The sequence below is a fragment of the Bufo bufo genome, chromosome 1, assembly GCF_905171765.1.
Source record: "Bufo bufo chromosome 1, aBufBuf1.1, whole genome shotgun sequence".
NCBI lineage: Eukaryota > Metazoa > Chordata > Amphibia > Anura > Bufonidae > Bufo > Bufo bufo.
The window spans coordinates 785792146-785814944 of record NC_053389.1 but is presented as its reverse complement, the minus strand read 5'-3'; the positions used below and the strand labels follow the sequence as shown (position 1 = coordinate 785814944).

General features: G+C 41.1%; 1 protein-coding gene across 3 annotated transcripts in view; it reads left to right on the top strand.

The window, feature by feature from the left end:
* Nucleotides 1-22799, top strand: part of S1PR2 (sphingosine-1-phosphate receptor 2) — a 52034-nt gene that overhangs the window by 1840 nt on the left and 27395 nt on the right. The window contains exon 1 of one of the 3 annotated variants that reach the window (XM_040414921.1): nt 218-756. The exons of the other annotated variants lie outside the window; for them this stretch is intronic. The gene's annotated coding sequence lies outside the window, so the exon portion shown is untranslated. Of the gene's footprint in view, nt 1-217; nt 757-22799 lie in introns of those variants that run through there. 3 annotated transcript variants of the gene reach the window in all.

Below are 22799 nucleotides of genomic sequence, written 5' to 3'. Positions count from 1 at the left end.
CTTGTCCATTCTAGACAAGAAGAAGCTTTCAATCTGTTGGATACATCTTGTGCACGTATTGTGTAGCTGGCATATTGTTTTCGGTGGCTGCCATATAATACTTTAATTTCTGCTAGGTAAATAGTTTTTTAGGACCTCCTGTGATGGTTGCATCATACAAGGAACACCTTTTGAGGGTTGTACAAACTGGGAAACCACTTTTAGATGGAATCAAACATGGAATTTTGTGGCAGTTTTTGAGGCAGTACAGATCTTTCCCACATTCCTAGTTCCCAAAGACAGCTGTAAAGTCTAAGCGAGGAAGGTCTCTAATTCAGAACTCTCAAACTGTGGGAATGGGCCACTTCAAATGACAGGGACTTAGCTCCTGGGGATAAGCAACTCCTATGTACATACTAAGCGAGGTAGCAACCATGCACGCAGGCATTTAGGTATGTGTACACACTATGTGAGAGGTGGAGACAAATCCACACAGGACCAATGAATTTGGAAGGCAGACGCAGACCTGCCTGTTGTGCTACCTGGGCCGACGGAGAGTTCCAGGAGACCAGATCATTATATGATTTGGATGTTGTATCCTGAAATATAAGACAAAGGAATTCAGAGATGAATGAGGGGATTTTGTGTCTGCTAAGGAGTACGAGGGAGAAGAGATGAAAGGAAAGTTACAAGGAACAGAGATGAAAGATGAACCATGGGCTTCCACTGTGCCAGGAAAACTAGGATAAGGCAGAGAAATGCAATGAGGATTCTCAAGTAAGTGAAGCATTTCATGTTTATAAAGCATAGGAATCCATGATTTATATAGTTCTGTAGTAGTAGGAACAAAGCTGAACCAAGGCAATCAGGGAAACAATGGACTCGTGTGTGAAGCTGCAGACTAAAGGCAATGACTCAGACAACAAAGTAAAAAAGCATGGACGTATGGAAGTTGTAAGGAGGCATAAGTTTTAAGAAGAACAGTACAGACATTGTATAGTAGTCATATGAAATAAAGGGAAGCCATATAGAAGATCTTATATGGAGTAATAGGAGGAGATTGAGGAGAGGTTACACGGAGTAATAGGAGGAGATATAGGAAAGGTTATATGGAGTAATAGGAGGAGATATAGGAGAGGTTATATGGAGTAATAGGTGTAGATATAGGAGAGGTTACACGGAGTAATAGGAGGAGATATAGGAAAGGTTATATGGAGTAATAGGAGGAGATATAGGAGAGGTTATATGGAGTAATAGGTGTAGATATAGGAGAGGTTATATGGAGTAATAGGAGGAGATATAGGAGAGGTTATATGGAGTAATAGGGAGAGATATAGGAGAGGATATATGGAGTAATAGGAGGAGATATAGGAAAGGTTATATGGAGTAATAGGAGGAGATATAGGAGAGGTTTTATGGAGTAATAGGGAGAGATATAGGAGAGGTTATATGGAGTAATAGGAGATACAGGAGAGGATATATGGAGTAATAGGAGGAGGTATAGGAGAGGGTATATGGAGTAATAGGAGGAGATATAGGAGAGATTACATGGAGTAATAGGAGGAGATATAGGAGAGGATATATGGGGTAATAGGAGGAGATATAGGAGAGGTTATATGGGGTAATAGGAGGAGATATAGGAGAGGATATATGGAGTAATAGGAGGAGATATAGGAGAGGGTATATGGAGTAATAGGAGGAGATATAGGAGAGGATATATAAAGTAATAGGAGGAGATATAGGAGAGGTTATATGGAGTAATAGGAGGAGATATAAGAGGAAATATAGGAGAGGTTATATGGAGTAATAGAAGATATAGGAGAGGTTATATGGAGTAATAAGATGAGATATAGGAGAGGTTATATGGAGTAACAGGAGGAGATATAGGAGAGGTTATATGGAGTAATAGGAGAAGATATAGGAGAGGATATATGGAGTAATAGGAGGAGATATAAGAGGAGATATAGGAGAGGTTATATGGAGTTACAGGAGGAGCTATAGGAGAGGTTATATGGAGTTATAGGAGGAGATATAGGAGAGGGTATATGGAGTAATAGGAGGAGATATAGGAGAGATTACATGGAGTAATAGGAGGAGATATAGGAGAGGATATATGGGGTAATAGGAGGAGATAAAGGAGAGGTTATATGGAGTAATAGGAGGAGATATAGGAGAGGATATATGGAGTAATAGGAGGAGATATAGGAGAGGATATATAAAGTAATAGGAGGAGATATAGGAGAGGTTATATGGAGTAATAGGAGGAGATATAAGAGGAAATATAGGAGAGGTTATATGGAGTAATAGAAGATATAGGAGAGGTTATATGGAGTAATAAGATGAGATATAGGAGAGGTTATATGGAGTAACAGGAGGAGATATAGGAGAGGTTATATGGAGTAATAGGAGAAGATATAGGAGAGGATATATGGAGTAATAGGAGGAGATATAAGAGGAGATATAGGAGAGGTTATATGGAGTTACAGGAGGAGCTATAGGAGAGGATATATGGAGTAATAGGAGGGGATGTAGGAGAGGATATAAAGAATAATAAGAGGAGATATAGGAGGATATATGGAGTAATAGGAGGAAATATAGGATAGCTCATATGGAGAAATAGGAGGAGATATAGGGGACGTTATATGGAGTAATAGGAGGAGATATAGGAAAGGTTATATGGAGTAATAGGAGGAGATATAGGAGAGGTTATATGGAGTAATAGGAGAAGTTATATGGAGTAATAGGAGGAGATATAGGGGACGTTATATGGAGTAATAGGAGGAGATATAGGACAGGTTATATGGAGTAATAGGAGGAGATATAGGAGAGGTTATATGGAGTAATAAGAGGAGATATAGGAGAGGTTATATGGAGTAATAGAAGGAGATATAGGAGAGGTTATATGGAGTAATAGAAGGAGATATAGGCCGTGATACATGGAATATTATATTGTAATATTACAGTAAGAAGTTTTTACAGCAGTTATACTGACATGTATATGATCCCTCCCCTATATACAGATTGTTTTCATGCTGTTTGGTGACATTAGTAATATTCTTGTGACATTCTCTAATACCCAATGTCTATTTCATTTCTAGTTTTATGAAATGTGTGGATTGTGGAAAGGTGCGGCACAGCGGTAGGAGAATGCCGCTTGGCTAGCTCATGTATTTTCGTTTCACTTCATCTGTCAGAGTTGTAGGTTTAGCTTAGAAACAGAGGAGTCTGAGATCGGGATGGAGTAATATATCAATAATGTACAGAACAATTTGTCATGGCGAAAGTATTTATGACATAAGTTGTCGACATACAGAACAGCCAAAAATAAAGAGGTTCTCCACCTGGATTTATTTTTAGAAAAAATCTGATTACTAACACAGAATGAGGTGGGGTACACAGCGGCAATGCAGCTTTAGTCATGGGTAACATCTATGTCCACCATGGTCTGTTTCTCAGGTCTCACTGGCACTGGTATCGAGGGATTGTCTGGTTTAGAAACCCCATAAAGAAATACACATCACATTGTAAAGTGTTTGGTGTAAGTATTAGGGTATGGGCACAGCTCTGAAGTATAAAACAGGATATACTCAGGATCAGTATAGGATAAGTAATGTATATACACAGTGACTCTATCATCAGAATAGTGAGTGCAGCTCTGGAGTATAATACAGGATGTAACTCAGGATCAGTATGGGATAAGTAATGCATATACACAGTGACTCTACCAGCAGAATAGTGAGTGCAGCTCTGGAGTATAATACAGGATGTAACTCAGGATCAGTATGGGATAAGTAATGCATATACACAGTGACTCTACCAGCAGAATAGTGAGTGCAGCTCTGGAGTATAATACAGGATGTAACTCAGGATCAGTATGGGATAAGTAATGCATATACACAGTGACTCTACCAGCAGAATAGTGAGTGCAGCTCTGGAGTATAATACAGGATGTAACTCAGGATCAGTATGGGATAAGTAATGCATATACACAGTGACTCTACCAGCAGAATAGTGAGTGCAGCTCTGGAGTATAATACAGGATGTAACTCAGGATCAGTACAGGATAAGTAATGTAATGTATGTACACAGTGACTGAACCAGCAGAATAGTGAGTGCAGCTCTGGAGTATAATGCAGGATATACTCAGGATCAGTATGGGATAAGTAATGCATATACACAGGGACTCTACCAGCAGAATAGTGAGTGCAGCTCTGGAGAATAATACAGGATGTAACTCAGGATCAGTACAGGATAAGTAATGTAATGTATGTACACATTGACCCCACAGCAGAATAGTGAGTAGAGCTCTGGAGTATAAGGCCTCTTTTACGCGACCGTTTTTTTTCCCCGTTTACGGGCCGTTTTTTGCATTCCGTATACGGAACCATTAATTTCAATGGTTCCGCAAAAAAAAACGGACTGTACTCTGTATGCATTCCGTTTCCATATTTCCGTTCCGTTGAAAGATAGAACATGTCCTATTATTGCCCGCAAATCACGTTCCGTGGCTCCTCTCAAGTCAATGGGTCCGCAAATAAAACGGAACACATACGGAAATGCATCCGTATGTCTTCCGTATCCATTCAGTTTTTTGCGGAACCTTCTATTGAAAATGTTATGCCCAGCCCAATTTTTTCTATGTAATTACTGTATACTGTATATGCCATACGGAAAAACGAAACGGAAAAACGGAACTGAAACGGAAACACAACGGAAACAAAAAATGGAACAACGGATCTGGAAAAAACGGCCCGCAAAACACTGAAAAAGCCATACGGTCGTGTGCAAGAGGCCTAATACAGGATGTAACTCAGGATTAGTACAGGATAAATAATGTAATATATGTACACAGTGACTCCACCAGCAGAATAGTGAGTGCAGCTCTGGAGTATAATACAAGTAATGTAATGTATGTACATGGTGACTCCACCAGCATGTTCCAATTTTAAAAGATGAAAAATAATTTAAAAATGTTTAATTTTTTTTGTCATGGCATTGTATGGACATTTTTTTTAGGTTCTCCTATTCTGCAGACTATTTATCCTCTCGCCCCTTGACGCTCTGTTTACCCTCCGACCCTGGAATTCAGACCTCTTGCCCTTCCACCCATTCTCTGTGTATTCTCCCAGCCCCAAAAGTGGCTTGGGCTGTAGCTAATAAGGGTTCACGTAAGATGTGACATCTCAGCCCACATGTGTCATCTCCTGTGCCTGCCTAGCATTACAGAACAGATGTTCTCCATCAGATGGGACTGCGCTGAGGGCTGAGGTTTTCGGGCCTTTCTCGCACACCAATTTTTACAGGCATTAACTCTTTCCGCCTGCTGTAGAGATATGCTGAGCAATGAGGGATATAGCTGCAGCTAGAATTACATCCTAAACGATATTTGCCTTGTCTGGAAAGGATCCCACCGCAGATTTAAATTTATAGGGGAACTCATAAATATGTGGCTGTAGGAGGGAAGTGGCGGTGGACTGGGGGGGTCGCTAAACATTGCTGCAATGGGCTCGTTTTCAGCTTTTATGTGACATTTTTGTTTCCCATCCTGTAAATGTGATGGTTTCTCCGAAGGATATGGCGTAATTTTTTGATCAGCTGGGGTCCAACCTCACGTATCACGTACCCATTGATTTTAGGCCTCATGCACACGACCATATGCATTTTGCGGTCTATGTTTCTATTCAGCAAAAGATAGAACATGTCCTATTCTCAGCAACAAAATGCAGTCCACAGACTCAATGAAGACAAAGGGTCCGCAAAAAAAGGTGCTATACGGACATCGTCTCTATTTTGTGGATCCGAATTTTGCAGAAAGCAAAACTCATACAGTCTTGTGCATGACATCTTAGGCCCCTTTTACATGAACATATCCGGTTTGCAGTTTGCATATTGCTGATCCGCAAAACATGGATACCGGCTGTGTGCATCCCGCATTTTGAAGTCCCGCACTATGTTATAAAAATGGACAAGAATAGGAGGGGTTCTATTTTTTTGCAGGGCTGCGGAACAGACACAATGTGCTGACTGCATCTTTTGCGGCCCAGTTGAAATGAATGGGTACACATCTGATCCGCAAAAAAATGTGGATCGGATGCGGACTGAAAATATGGTTGTGTGAATGCATGTGGAGACATGCACTACTTGGTTCGCAGTCTATATAGTATAGTGCCCAAATAACAGCACCATATGGCATCTATATAGTATAATGCCCAAATAACAGCACTATACAGTGTATATATAGTATAGTGCCCAAATAACAGCACCATACAGTGTCTATATAGTATAGTGCCCAGATAACAGCCTCATACAGTGTATATATAGTATAGTGCCCAAATAACAGCACCATACAGTGTATATATAGTATAGTGCCCAAATAACAGTACCATACAGTGTATATATAGTATAGTGCCCAAATAACAGCACCATACAGTGTCTATATAGTTTAATGCCCAAATAACAGCACCATACAGTGTATATATAGTATAGTGCCCAAATAACAGCACCATACAGTGTCTATATAGTATAGTGCCCAGATAACAGCCTCATACAGTGTGTATATAGTATAGTGCCCAAATAACAGCACCATACAGTGTATATATAGTATAGTGCCCAAATAACAGCACCATACAGTGTATATATAGTATAGTGCCCAAATAACAGCACCATACAGTGTATATATAGTATAGTGCCCAAATAACAGCCTCATACAGTGTGTATATAGTATAGTGCCCAAATAACAGCACCATACAGTGTGTATATAGTATAGTGCCCAAATAACAGCACCATACAGTGCCTATATAGTATAGTGCCCAAATAACAGCACCATACAGTGTCTATATAGTATAGTGCCCAAATAACAGTACCATACAGTGTGTATATAGTATAGTGCCCAAATAACAGCACCATACAGTGCCTATATAGTATAGTGCCCAAATAACAGCACCCTACAGTGCCTATATAGTATAGTGCCCAAATAACAGCACCATACAGTGCCTATATAGTATAGTGCCCAAATAACAGCACCATACAGTGTGTATATAGTATAGTGCCCAAATAACAGCACCATACAGTGCCTATATAGTATAGTGCCCAAATAACAGCACCATACAGTGTCTATATAGTATAGTGCCCAAATAACAGTACCATACAGTGTGTATATAGTATAGTGCCCAAATAACAGCACCATACAGTGCCTATATAGTATAGTGCCCAAATAACAGCACCATACAGTGTATATATAGTATAGTGCCCAGATAACAGCACCATACAGTGTCTATATAGTATAGTGCCCAAATAACAGCACCATACAGTGTCTATATAGTATAGTGCCCAAATAACAGCACCATACAGTGTGTATATAGTATAGTGCCCAGATAACAGCCTCATACAGTGTGTATATAGTATAGTGCCCAAATAACAGCACCATAGAGTGTATATATAGTATAGTGCCCAAATAACAGCACCATACAGTGTGTATATAGTATAGTGCCCAGATAACAGCCTCATACAGTGTCTATATAGTATAGTGCCCAAATAACAGCACCATACAGTGCCTATATAGTATAGTGCCCAAATAACAGCACCATACAGTGTCTATATAGTATAGTGCCCAAATAACAGCACCATACAGTGTATATATAGTATAGTGCCCAGATAACAGCACCATACAGTGCCTATATAGTATAGTGCCCAAATAACAGCACCATACAGTGTATATATAGTATAGTGCCCAAATAACAGCACCATACGGTGTCTATATAGTATAGTGCCCAAATAACAGCCTCATACAGTGTGTATATAGTATAGTGCCCAAATAACAGCACCATACAGTGCCTATATAGTATAGTGCCCAAATAACAGCACCATACAGTGTCTATATAGTATAGTGCCCAAATAACAGCACCATACAGTGTATATATAGTATAGTGCCCAGATAACAGCACCATACAGTGCCTATATAGTATAGTGCCCAAATAACAGCACCATACAGTGTATATATAGTATAGTGCCCAAATAACAGCACCATACAGTGTGTATATAGTATAGTGCCCAAATAACAGCCTCATACAATGTATATATAGTATAGTGCCCATAATAACAGCACCATACAGTGTGTATATAGTATAGTGCCCAGATAACAGCACCATACAGTGTATATATAGTATAGTGCCCAAATAACAGCACCATACGGTGTCTATATAGTATAGTGCCCAAATAACAGCACCATACGGTGTCTATATAGTATAGTGCCCAGATAACAGCACCATACAGTGTGTATATAGTATAGTGCCCAAATAACAGCACCATACAGTGTATATATAGTATAGTGCCCAAATAACAGCCTCATACAGTGTCTATATAGTATAGTGCCCAGATAACAGCACCATACAGTGTGTATATAGTATAGTGCCCAAATAACAGCACCATACAGTGTGTATATAGTATAGTGCCCAAATAACAGCACCATACAGTGTGTATATAGTATAGTGCCCAAATAACAGCCTCATACAGTGTCTATATAGTATAGTGCCCAAATAACAGCACCATACAGTGTGTATATAGTATAGTGCCCAAATAACAGCCTCATACAGTGCCTATATAGTATAGTGCCCAAATAACAGCACCATACAGTGTGTATATAGTATAGTGCCCAAATAACAGCCTCATACAGTGTCTATATAGTATAGTGCCCAAATAACAGCACCATACAGTGTGTATATAGTATAGTGCCCAAATAACAGCACCATACAGTGTGTATATAGTATAGTGCCCAAATAACAGTACCATACAGTGTGTATATAGTATAGTGCCCAAATAACAGCACCATACAGTGTATATATAGTATAGTGCCCAAATAACAGTACCATACAGTGTGTATATAGTATAGTGCCCAAATAACAGCACTATACGGTGTCTATATAGTATAGTGCCCAAATAACAGCCTCATACAGTGTCTATATAGTATAGTGCCCAAATAACAGCACCCTACAGTGTATATATAGTATAGTGCCCAAATAACAGCACCATACAGTGTCTATATAGTATAGTGCCCAAATAACAGCACCATACAATGTATATATAGTATAGTGCCCAAATAACAGTACCATACAGTGTGTATATAGTATAGTGCCCAAATAACAGCACCATACAGTGTCTATATAGTATAGTGCCCAAATAACAGCACCATACAGTGTCTATATAGTATAGTGCCCAAATAACAGCACCATACAGTGTCTATATAGTATAGTGCCCAAATAACAGCCTCATACAGTGCCTATATAGTATAGTGCCCAAATAACAGCACCATACAGTGTATATATAGTATAGTGCCCAAATAACAGCCTCATACAGTGCCTATATAGTATAGTGCCCAAATAACAGCCTCATACAGTGCCTATATAGTATAGTGCCCAAATAACAGCACCATACAGTGTGTATATAGTATAGTGCCCAAATAACAGCACCATACAGTGTGTATATAGTATAGTGCCCAAATAACAGCCTCATACAGTGTGTATATAGTATAGTGCCCAAATAACAGCACCATACAGTGTGTATATAGTATAGTGCCCAAATAACAGCACTATACGGTGTCTATATAGTATAGTGCCCAAATAACAGCCTCATACAGTGTCTATATAGTATAGTGCCCAAATAACAGCACCCTACAGTGTCTATATAGTATAGTGCCCAAATAACAGCACCATACAGTGTGTATATAGTATAGTGCCCAGATAACAGCACCATACAGTGCCTATATAGTATAGTGCCCAAATAACAGCACCATACAGTGTGTATATAGTATAGTGCCCAAATAACAGCACCATACAGTGTCTATATAGTATAGTGCCCAAATAACAGCACCATACAGTGTGTATATAGTATAGTGCCCAAATAACAGCACCATATGGCATCTATATAGTATAATGCCCAAATAACAGCACCATACAGTGTCTATATAGTATAGTGCCCAAATAACAGCACCATACGCTGTCTATATAGTATAGTGCCCAAATAACAGCACCATACAGTGTCTATATAGTATAGTGCTCAAATAACAGCACCATACAGTGTGTATATAGTATAGTGCCCAAATAACAGCACCATACAGTGTATATATAGTATAGTGCCCAAATAACAGTACCATACAGTGTATATATAGTATAGTGCCCAAATAACAGCACCATACAGTGTCTATATAGTATAGTGCCCAAATAACAGCACCATACAGTGTATATATAGTATAGTGCCCAAATAACAGCCTCATACAGTGTCTATATAGTATAGTGCCCAGATAACAGTACCATACAGTGTCTATATAGTATAGTGCCCAAATAACAGCACCATACAGTGTCTATATAGTATAGTGCCCAGATAACAGCACCATACAGTGTGTATATAGTATAGTGCCCAAATAACAGCACCATACAGTGTCTATATAGTATAGTGCCCAAATAACAGCCTCATACAGTGTCTATATAGTATAGTGCCCAGATAACAGTACCATACAGTGTCTATATAGTATAGTGCCCAAATAACAGCACCATACAGTGTATATATAGTATAGTGCCCAAATAACAGCCTCATACAATGTATATATAGTATAGTGCCCAAATAACAGCCTCATACAATGTATATATAGTATAGTGCCCAGATAACAGCACCATACAGTGTATATATAGTATAGTGCCCAAATAACAGCACCATACGGTGTCTATATAGTATAGTGCCCAAATAACAGCACCATACGGTGTATATATAGTATAGTGCCCAAATAACAGCACCATACAGTGTCTATATAGTATAGTGCCCAAATAACAGCACCATACGGTGTCTATATAGTATAGTGCCCAAATAACAGCACCATACAGTGTCTATATAGTATAGTGCCCAAATAACAGCACCATACGGTGTCTATATAGTATAGTGCCCAAATAACAGCACCATACGGTGTCTATATAGTATAGTGCCCAAATAACAGCACCATACAGTGTGTATATAGTATAGTGCCCAAATAACAGCCTCATACAGTGTGTATATAGTATAGTGCCCAAATAACAGCACCATACAGTGTGTATATAGTATAGTGCCCAGATAACAGCCTCATACAGTGTGTATATAGTATAGTGCCCAAATAACAGCACCATACAGTGTCTATATAGTATAGTGCCCAAATAACAGCCTCATACAGTGCCTATATAGTATAGTGCCCAAATAACAGCACCATACAGTGTATATATAGTATAGTGCCCAAATAACAGCCTCATACAGTGCCTATATAGTATAGTGCCCAAATAACAGCCTCATACAGTGCCTATATAGTATAGTGCCCAAATAACAGCACCATACAGTGTGTATATAGTATAGTGCCCAAATAACAGCACCATACAGTGTGTATATAGTATAGTGCCCAAATAACAGCACCATACAGTGTGTATATAGTATAGTGCCCAAATAACAGCACTATACGGTGTCTATATAGTATAGTGCCCAAATAACAGCCTCATACAGTGTCTATATAGTATAGTGCCCAAATAACAGCACCCTACAGTGTCTATATAGTATAGTGCCCAAATAACAGCACCATACAGTGTGTATATAGTATAGTGCCCAAATAACAGCACCATACAGTGTGTATATAGTATAGTGCCCAAATAACAGCACCATACAGTGTCTATATAGTATAGTGCCCAAATAACAGCACCATACAGTGTGTATATAGTATAGTGCCCAAATAACAGCACCATATGGCATCTATATAGTATAATGCCCAAATAACAGCACCATACAGTGTCTATATAGTATAGTGCCCAAATAACAGCACCATACGCTGTCTATATAGTATAGTGCCCAAATAACAGCACCATACAGTGTCTATATAGTATAGTGCTCAAATAACAGCACCATACAGTGTGTATATAGTATAGTGCCCAAATAACAGCACCATACAGTGTATATATAGTATAGTGCCCAAATAACAGTACCATACAGTGTATATATAGTATAGTGCCCAAATAACAGCACCATACAGTGTCTATATAGTATAGTGCCCAAATAACAGCACCATACAGTGTATATATAGTATAGTGCCCAAATAACAGCCTCATACAGTGTCTATATAGTATAGTGCCCAGATAACAGTACCATACAGTGTGTATATAGTATAGTGCCCAAATAACAGCACCATACAGTGTCTATATAGTATAGTGCCCAAATAACAGCACCATACAGTGTCTATATAGTATAGTGCCCAGATAACAGCACCATACAGTGTGTATATAGTATAGTGCCCAAATAACAGCACCATACAGTGTCTATATAGTATAGTGCCCAAATAACAGCCTCATACAGTGTCTATATAGTATAGTGCCCAGATAACAGTACCATACAGTGTCTATATAGTATAGTGCCCAAATAACAGCACCATACAGTGTATATATAGTATAGTGCCCAAATAACAGCCTCATACAATGTATATATAGTATAGTGCCCAAATAACAGCCTCATACAATGTATATATAGTATAGTGCCCAGATAACAGCACCATACAGTGTATATATAGTATAGTGCCCAAATAACAGCACCATACGGTGTCTATATAGTATAGTGCCCAAATAACAGCACCATACGGTGTCTATATAGTATAGTGCCCAAATAACAGCACCATACAGTGTCTATATAGTATAGTGCCCAAATAACAGCACCATACGGTGTCTATATAGTATAGTGCCCAAATAACAGCACCATACAGTGTGTATATAGTATAGTGCCCAGATAACAGCCTCATACAGTGTGTATATAGTATAGTGCCCAAATAACAGTACCATACAGTGTGTATATAGTATAGTGCCCAAATAACAGCACCATACGGTGTCTATATAGTATAGTGCCCAAGTTACAGCATTATACGGTGTCTATATAGTATAGTGCCCAAATAACAGCACCATACAGTGTGTATATAGTATAGTGCCCAAATAACAGCACCATACAGTGTGTATATAGTATAGTGCCCAAATAACAGTACCATACAGTGTGTATATAGTATAGTGCCCAAATAACAGTACCATACAGTGTGTATATAGTATAGTGCCCAAATAACAGCACCATACAGTGTGTATATAGTATAGTGCCCAAATAACAGCACCATACAGTGTGTATATAGTATAGTGCCCAAATAACAGCACCATACAGTGTGTATATAGTATAGTGCCCAAATAACAGCACCATACGGGGTCTGTATAGTATAGTGCCCAAATAACAGCACCATACGCTGTCTATATACACTGCTCAAAAAAATAAAGGGAACACAAAAATAACACATCCTAGATCTGAATTAATTAAATATTCTTCTGAAATACTTTGTTCTTTACATAGTTGAATGTGCTGACAACAAAATCACACAAAAATAAAAAAATGGAAATCAAATTTTTTAACCCATGGAGGTCTGGATTTGGAGTCACACTCAAAATTAAAGTGGAAAAACACACTACAGGCTGATCCAACTTTGATGTAATGGCCTTAAAACAAGTCAAAATGAGGCTCAGTAGTGTGTGTGGCCTCCACGTGCCTGTATGACCTCCCTACAACGCCTGTGCATGCTCCTGATGAGGTGGCGGACGGTCTCCTTAGGGATCTCCTCCCAGACCTGGACTAAAGCATCTGCCAACTCCTGGACAGTCTGTGGTGCAACGTGACGTTGGTGGATAGAGCGAGACATGATGTCCCAGATGTGCTCAATTGGATTCAGGTCTGGGGAACGGGCGGGCCAGTCCATAGCATCAATGCCTTCATCTTGCAGGAACTGCTGACACACTCCAGCCACATGAGGTCTAGCATTGTCTTGCATTAGGAGGAACCCAGGGCCAACCGCACCAGCATATGGTCTCACAAGGGGTCTGAGGATCTCATCTCGGTACCTAATGGCAGTCAGGCTAGCTCTGGCGAGCACATGGAGGGCTGTGCGGCCCTCCAAAGACATGCCACCCCACTACTGACCCAATGCCAAACCGATCATGCTGGAGGATGTTGCAGGCAGCAGAACGTTCTCCACGGCGTCTCCAGACTCTGTCACGTCTGTCACATGTGCTCAGTGTGAACCTGCTTTCATCTGTGAAGAGCACAGGGCGCCAGTGGCGAATTTGCCAATCTTGGTGTTCTCTGGCAAATGCCAAACGTCCTGCACGGTGTTGGGCTGTAAGCACAACCCCCACCTGTGGACGTCGGGCCCTCATATCACCCTCATGGAGTCTGTTTCTGAAGGTTTGAACAGACACATGCCCATTTGTGGCCTCCTGGAGGTCATTTTACAGGGCTCTGGCATTGCTCCTCCTGTTCCTCCTTGCACAAAGGCGGAGGTAGCGGTCCTGCTGCTGGGTTGTTGCCCTCCTACGGCCTCCTCCACATCTCCTGATGTACTGGCCTGTCTCCTGGTAGCGCCTCCATGCTCTGGACACTACGCTGACAGACACAGCAAACCTTCTTGCCACAGCTCGCATTGATGTGCCATCCTGGATAAGCTGCACTACCTGAGCCACTTGTGTGGGTTGTAGACTCCGTCTCATGCTACCACTAGAGTGAAAGCACCGCCAGCATTCAAAAGTGACCAAAACATCAGCCAGGAAGCATAGGAACTGAGAAATGGTCTGTGGTCACCACCTGCAGAACCACTCCTTTATTGGGGGTGTCTTGCTAATTGCCTATAATTTCCACCTGTTGTCTATCCCATTTGCACAACAGCATGTGAAATTGATTGTCACTCAGTGTTGCTTCCTAAGTGGACAGTTTGATTTCACAGTGTGATTGACTTGGAGTTACATTGTGTTGTTTAAGTGTTCCCTTTATTTTTTTTTTAACAGTGTAGTATAGTGCCCAAATAACAGCACCATACAGTGTGTATACAGTATAGTGCCCAAATAACAGCACCATACAGTGGCCAAGTAATACATACCTATAGTTGCCTAATAAACAGTGTTACACAGTGCTGTTGGCGCCACCACCACCATGCACTGCACAAATGATATACTGTACATTGCTGAAAGGGCTATTTACAGAAACATTCATTCCTGATTCCAATGATCAGCTCGCAAACGAACATTGACTGTATCTTCTATGGGGGGCATACAGGGAGTGCAGAATTATTAGGCAAGTTGTATTTTTGAGTATTAATTTTATTATTGAACAACAACCATGTTCTCAATGAACCCAAAAAACTCTTAATATCAAAGCTGAATATTTTTGGAAGTAGTTTTTAGTTTGTTTTTAGTTTTAGCTATTTTAGGGGGATATCTGTGTGTGCAGGTGACTATTACTGTGCATAATTATTAGGCAACTTAACAAAAAACAAATATATACCCATTTCAATTATTTATTTTTACCAGTGAAACCAATATAACATCTCAACATTCACAAATATACATTTCTGACATTCAAAAACAAACAAAAACAAATCAGTGACCAATATAGCCACCTTTCTTTGCAAGGACACTCAAAAGCCTGCCATTCATGGATTCTGTCAGTGTTTTGATCTGTTCACCATCAACATTGCGTGCAGCAGCAACCACAGCCTCCCAGACACTGTTCAGAGAGGTGTACTGTTTTCCCTCCTTGTAAATCTCACATTTGATGATGGACCACAGGTTCTCAATGGGGTTCAGATCAGGTGAACAAGGAGGCCATGTCATTAGATTTTCTTCTTTTATACCCTTTCTTGCCAGCCACTCTGTGGAGTACTTGGACGCGTGTGATGGAGCATTGTCCTGCATGAAAATCATGTTTTTCTTGAAGGATGCAGACTTCTTCCTGTACCACTGCTTGAAGAAGGTGTCTTCCAGAAACTGGCAGTAGGACTGGGAGTTGAGCTTGACTCCATCCTCAACCTGAAAAGGCCCCACAAGCTCATCTTTGATGATACCAGCCCAAACCAGTACTCCACCTCCACCTTGCTGGCGTCTGAGTCGGACTGGAGCTCTCTGCCCTTTACCAATCCAGCCACGGGCTCATCCATCTGGCCCATCAAGACTCACTCTCATTTCATCAGTCCATAAAACCTTAGAAAAATCAGTCTTGAGATATTTCTTGGCCCAGTCTTGACGTTTCAGCTTGTGTGTCTTGTTCAGTGGTGGTCGTCTTTCAGCCTTTCTTACCTTGGCCATGTCTCTGAGTATTGCACACCTTGTGCTTTTGGGCACTCCAGTGATGTTGCAGCTCTGAAATATGGCCAAACTGGTGGCAAGTGGCATCTTGGCAGCTGCACGCTTGACTTTTCTCAGTTCATGGGCAGTTATTTTGCGCCTTGGTTTTTCCACGCGCTTCTTGCGACCCTGTGCAAGATATCTCACTATTTTTGACTTTTCTGAGCCTGTCAAGTCCTTCTTTTGAAACATTTTGCCAAAAGGAAAGGAAGTTGCCTAATAATTATGCACACCTAATATAGGGTGTTGATGTCATTAGACCACACCCCTTCTCATTACAGAGATGCACATCACCTAATATGCTTAATTGGTAGTAGGCTTTCGAGCCTATACAGCTTGGAGTAAGACAACATGCATAAAGAGGATGATGTGGTCAAAATACTCATTTGCCTAATAATTCTGTACACAGTGTATGTGTGATAAGGAGATGTGCTGCTGACAATATGCAAACTGTGTGGAAACGAACAATCGTATTAACGATCATTCATTCCAGTTTGCATAAACACAATCATTTCTGCAGGTAAAAGGAAGTTACACAAGCATCGATCAACTTGGAATATCGTCAATCAGCACTAGCTATAGGCAGATTATTTTCCCATGTGATAACATTATGAAATATTAATTAATGTTGTAGCCTGTATTATATTTCAGAGCTGCATTCACTATTCTGTCTGGTTGTTATTGCTTACACACAAGTTTGATGGCAGACATATCCCTAGTGTAAAATGCATTCCCAGAGTGCAAATCACTAGAGCTCTGTAATGACATTGAACCTGCAAAGAATGCTTATAAGTGTTTAGCCAGTAAGAAGAATAGTGAGTGCAGCTCTGGAGTATAATACAGGATGTAACTCAGTATCAGTACAAGATAAGTAATGTTATAAATGTACACAGTGACTCCACCAGCAGAATAGCAAGTGCCGCTCTGGTGTATAATACAGGATGTAACTCAGTATCAGTACAGGATAAGTAATGTTATAAAGGTACACAGTGACTCCACCAGCAGAATAGTCAGTGCAGCTCTGGAGTATAATACAGGATGTAACTCAGGGTTTGTATAGGATAATACGTTGTTTATGTACATAGTGACTACCAGCAGAATAGTGAGTGCAGCTTTGGAGTATAATACAGGATATAACTCAGGATCAGTACAGGATAAGTAATGTAATGTATGTACACAGTAAAATCACCAGCAGATAGTGATTTCAGCTCTGGAGTATATACACTGCTCAAAAAAATAAAGGGAACACAAAAATAACACATCCTAGATCTGAATTAATGAAATATTCTTCTGAAATACTTTGTTCTTTACATAGTTGAATGTGCTGACAACAAAATCACACAAAAGAAAAAAATGGAAATCAAATTTTTTAACCCATGGAGGTCTGGATTTGGAGTCACCCTCAAAATTAAAGTGGAAAAACACACTACAGGCTGATCCAACTTTGATGTAATGTCCTTAAAACAAGTCAAAATGAGGCTCAGTAGTGTGTGTGGCCTCCACGTGCCTGTATGACATCCCTACAACGCCTGTGCATGCTCCTGATGAGGTGGCGGACGGTCTCCTGAGGGATCTCCTCCCAGACCTGGACTAAAGCACCTGCCAACTCCCGGACAGTCTGTGGTGCAACGTGACGTTGGTGGATAGAGCGAGAAGTGATGTCCCAGATGTGCTCAATTGGATTCAGGTCTGGGGAACGGGCGGGCCAGTCCATAGCATCAATGCCTTCATCTTGCAGGAACTGCTGACACACTCCAGCCACATGAGGTCTAGCATTGTCTTGCATTAGGAGGAACCCAGGGCCAACCGCACCAGCATATGGTCTCACAAGGGGTCTGAGGATCTCATCTCGGTACCTAATGGCAGTCAGGCTACCTCTGGCGAGCACATGGAGGGCTGTGCGGCCCTCCAAAGAAATGCCACCCCACACCATTACTGACCTAATGCCAAACCGGTCATGCTGGAGGATGTTGCAGGCAGCAGAACGTTCTCTACGGCGTCTCCAGACTCTGTCACGTCTGTCACATGTGCTCAGTGTGAACCTGCTTTCATCTGTGAAGAGCACAGGGCGCCAGTGGCGAATTTGCCAATCTTGGTGTTTTCTGGCAAATGCCAAACGTCCTGCACGGTGTTGGGCTGTAAGCACAACCCCCACCTGTGGACGTCGGGCCCTGATATCACCCTCATGGAGTCTGTTTCTGACCATTTGAGCAGACACATGCACATTTGTGGCCTGCTGGAGATCATTTTGCAGGGCTCTGGCAGTGATCCTCCTGTTCCTCCTTGCACAAAGGCGGAGGTAGCGGTCCTGCTGCTGGGTTGTTGCCCTCCTACGGCCTCCTCCACGTCTTCTGATCTCCTGGTAGCGCCTCCATGCTCTGGACACTACGCTGACAGACACAGCAAACCTTCTTGCCACAGCTCGCATTGATGTGCCATTCCTGGATAAGCTGCACTACCTGAGCCACTTGTGTGGGTTGTAGACTCCGTCTCATGCTACCACTAGAGTGAAAGCACCGCCAGCATTCAAAAGTGACCAAAACATCAGCCAGGAAGCATAGGAACTGAGAAGTGGGCAGGTCACCACCTGCAGAACCACTCCTTTATTGGGGGTGTCTTGCTAATTGCCTATAATTTCCACCTGTTGTCTATCCCATTTGCAAAACAGCATGTGAAATTGATTGTCACTCAGTGTTGCTTCCTAAGTGGACAGTTTGATTTCACAGAAGTGTGATTGACTTGGAGTTACATTGTGTTGTTTAAGTGTTCCCTTTATTTTTTTGAGCAGTGTATAACAGAGGATTAAACTCATGATACATACAAGTAATGTAATGTATTTAGAAAGTACAGCAGTATTATATAATAATATATTTAAACTGTGCAGTGGGAGACATTCGCTTTAAAGGGGTTGCCCAAGATCAACCCCCACAATTGCTTAAAATAAAAAAAAAAATGGTGTCATACTCACCCTTGTCTTCAGTGCCATCCTCTGCTGCGCGTGTCCGGTCCTCCTGCCTCTGTTTGTTTATACACAGCCTCCCATGACCACTGCAGTGACTGGCTGTAGCAGTGACACTCCATACACCTGCACGACACTGTGCACATTGTTGCTGTCTGTAAATAAACATGGGTAGGAGGACCAGACCAGCTAGGGCCACAACGGCTCTGGAGAAAGGAGTACAACATGTTTTTTTTTTCTATTTTAAGCAATTCTAGGGGTTGTCAGAAATTTTGAATAATCTTGGACAAACCCTTTAAGCTTCCATAGCTGTGATCAGTATTCTATGAGCACAAATAGGAAAAGAAAGCTAATATTTATCTATGGGATTTTATTGACGTGCTAGTGATTACATTGTGATAGATGGACAGGTTAGACTAGGGCTAAAGATCATAAGACCAACCATAAACTTATTAACCATCATTACAACTTTGACTTGATGTGTGAATTTTTTAAAGCTACTGCAGTCCATAGACAATACGTTTAAGGGTAGTTTCACACTAGTGTTTAAGTTTTCCGGTATTGAGTTCCATCGTAGGAGCTCAATAGCGGAAAAAAAAACGCTTTAGTTTTGTCCCCATTCATTGTCAATGGGGACAAAACTGAACTGAACAGAACGGAATGCTCCAAAATGCATTCCGTTCCGTTTAGTTGTGTTCCCAGACCGGAGAGCAAACCGCAACATGTTGTATTTTGCTTTCTGTCCTGGGATGCGGATGCAAGACGGATCCGGCATTACCCCCAATGCAAGTCAATGGGGACAGATCAGTTTTCTCTGCCACAATCTGCCACAAAAGAAAACGGATCTGTCCCCCATTAACTTTCAATGGAGTTCATGACGGATCCGTCTTGGCGATGGTGAAGATAATACAACCGGAACCGTTCATAACGGATGCAGATGGTTGTATTATCAGTAACGGAAGTGTTTTTGCTGGACCCTGCCGGATCCAGCAAAAACGCAAGTGTGAAAGTAGCCTTAGCTGTGACATCTGACAATGATCTCATTTTGCTTTATGGGTGTTTCTAGAGAAAAGATAAGTGGGCAAGATGGGTACAGATGTGATACAGAGAGTAAAGCCTCCCTTCTAAATTCAGTCTCCATTGCCTATCAGTTTGGTGATGTCTGGCTTTTGTATCTCCCCACCCATTGAAGTTAGTGGGCATGCCTCTATGACTTCTACAGTATATGGCCATAGGACATATGTATTGCGATCATTGGGTGTAGACCCACTGTGTCAACCAACCGGTTTGCTATTGGGCTAAACCTAAGGGCATTATCTTGGCATTCCCAGAGTATTCACCCTTTAACTCCTATACAGGGATCTTGACTTCTCTCCAGGGGAGCCACCAGGCCTCTGCCTCCTAGAGTAGTCGCAGTGTGGTTGACAGCTGACTCTCAGGGGACAGAGACAACAGTGCGGGGCACCAAGGGGCCAGGCAAACTCACAGTCAGTGAAAGGCCGAAATCAGGGTAGGCAGAGTTTGTTCAAATCCGTGAAACAAGTCTGAAGGTCTGGTCAGGCATCATAAAGGTCAATTCGGAGATTATGCACAGGTCTGTACAGGCGGCAGAGTCAGAATCCAGGAAACCAGCAGAAGTCGGTACATGGGCAGACAAGAAGATTATAGCGCACCTGCGCAGGATATAGTAAGTTAGTAAACCTATTGCTAAGTTAGAGAACAGAACAACATGGCGTATATAGTAGAACCTGATTGACACATTAGAAACAGCCCAACAGCTACACACATAACCAAAAGAGGGTTTAACCCTTGCAATACTACAAAATGAGGTGAGGTTCAATGAAGAATATCCCCAATAGACACACAGGACACCAACGTCCATTTGTACTGATGATGGCACTGCAACTGGGATAGACACAGGATGAGAAGAGCGGCACCAATGCCTGCCCAAAGTAGTAGGGCAGCCACGGGCATGCGCCATCGACGTAACAATATGGAAGGTTGTCCTGGGTAGACAACCTCTTTCAGACCCATTAACACAGATCCAGTACAGTGTGAAATGCACCTTTTAGGTCACATAGAGATTTTTAACAAAAAAAAAGGGAAATTGGTGTACATTTGCATACCTTTTTTTGTGGTTACCAAAATGACAGAGGCAGTTTTTCTATTTTGGTGTCACTTGGCATGTGATGCTCGGAAAAAGCTTGTTAAATCAGATGAACTTTAGAAGAAGAAAGAAATGGAACAAGAAGGCTTTTACCAAAACCTTGAAGATTGTAGACCCAGATATCTGGTCAATCTGATCCAAAGGCTGGCCATACACATTAGATAGCTGTTGACCGAAGGTTTGTTCAGCCACCAGCTATCTCTACTGAACCTTCCATACACATACCTTCTCAGCTCAGCTACGTGTGTACAGTATGTGTCCTTATCTCCTAAAAACTAAAGGATCAAACTGTTGAAATCCAAGTCGGGAGGCTCCTATGCACATTAGGTGGTTGGCCGGTTCCACCAAAATAATCGAGTTTGGCCAACACTTATCTAATTTGTATGCCCAGTTAAAGAACACATGTTGCATATGCTAATAGCCCATTTCGAAGACCAAAACACTCACATATCATTCCACTGACCATCTATCTGACTGATTTTAGACTAAAACTGGCCATAGACTCGTACAATTTCTTAGCCAACAAATATGATTCCTGTGAAGGCTTAGGGAGATGACCACTTCCAAGATCCCCAGAAGGTTACATATCTAGTGAGAAATAAAGTAGAATAATAAAAATCCAGATTTATATCAGATGTTCATCAAGGCTCAGACAGCCCACAGACATTAGATCAGTGGTGGTCATCTTCACTCATGATGAGGATCATGTATAAAGTTCTTAGCTCCCTTGCCTTACATCCTGATTAACCAGGGGCAGATTAAGAGGTTATGACACAAATATGCGGCTCATTTACTCCTCCATATTGGAAGAGTGTTCACTATCCATAATAGTCCTGTAGAGTAGTAAGAGATTACTTTTTGGATGAGACCTCCAGGGTCTGATCTTGTACAGTTTAATTTCCTTACAAGCTGCTCGATTACTAGGACAATTACTAGGACAATTTGGGGCGATGTATTAGAAAGTTGTCGGAGGTAATGCAAACTTTTTGTCCTTGCAAATCTATTTTTACAGTACAACGTTTCTGTCTAGCAAGTTTCTTTCTGGAACTGAAGTGATTACCAAAGTGCAGACAGCCCTCCGCTGATAAGACCTCTGGGTGACAGGAAGCAATACAGGGAAAAACAAAACACATAGGGGCAAAGGGGATGCAGCACACATGCGGGATATGTGTGTGTATAGACAGGCATGCTTACACTCACGTATCATGCAGTCATGGCTCCAAATGTTATCACATTATTTTGGCGAAGAATATTTAAGGGATTGAGAATGTATGTAAAGAAAAGAAGGTGGCACACAGGTGGTGGTACAATAGCGGAGATGCCATTTCAGTAAAGATGTGGTGTTTTTGGAAATTATCTTGGGGTATATTTATCGTACGGAACGTGCCCGAATAGTGTCCATTGGAAGAAAGGACACAAGTGATGAGCACCATACTTACAGGAGATCTGGGACACGTACCATGGATTAGAAACAAAGTGAAGAAAAGGAGCGCGACAAGGTGTC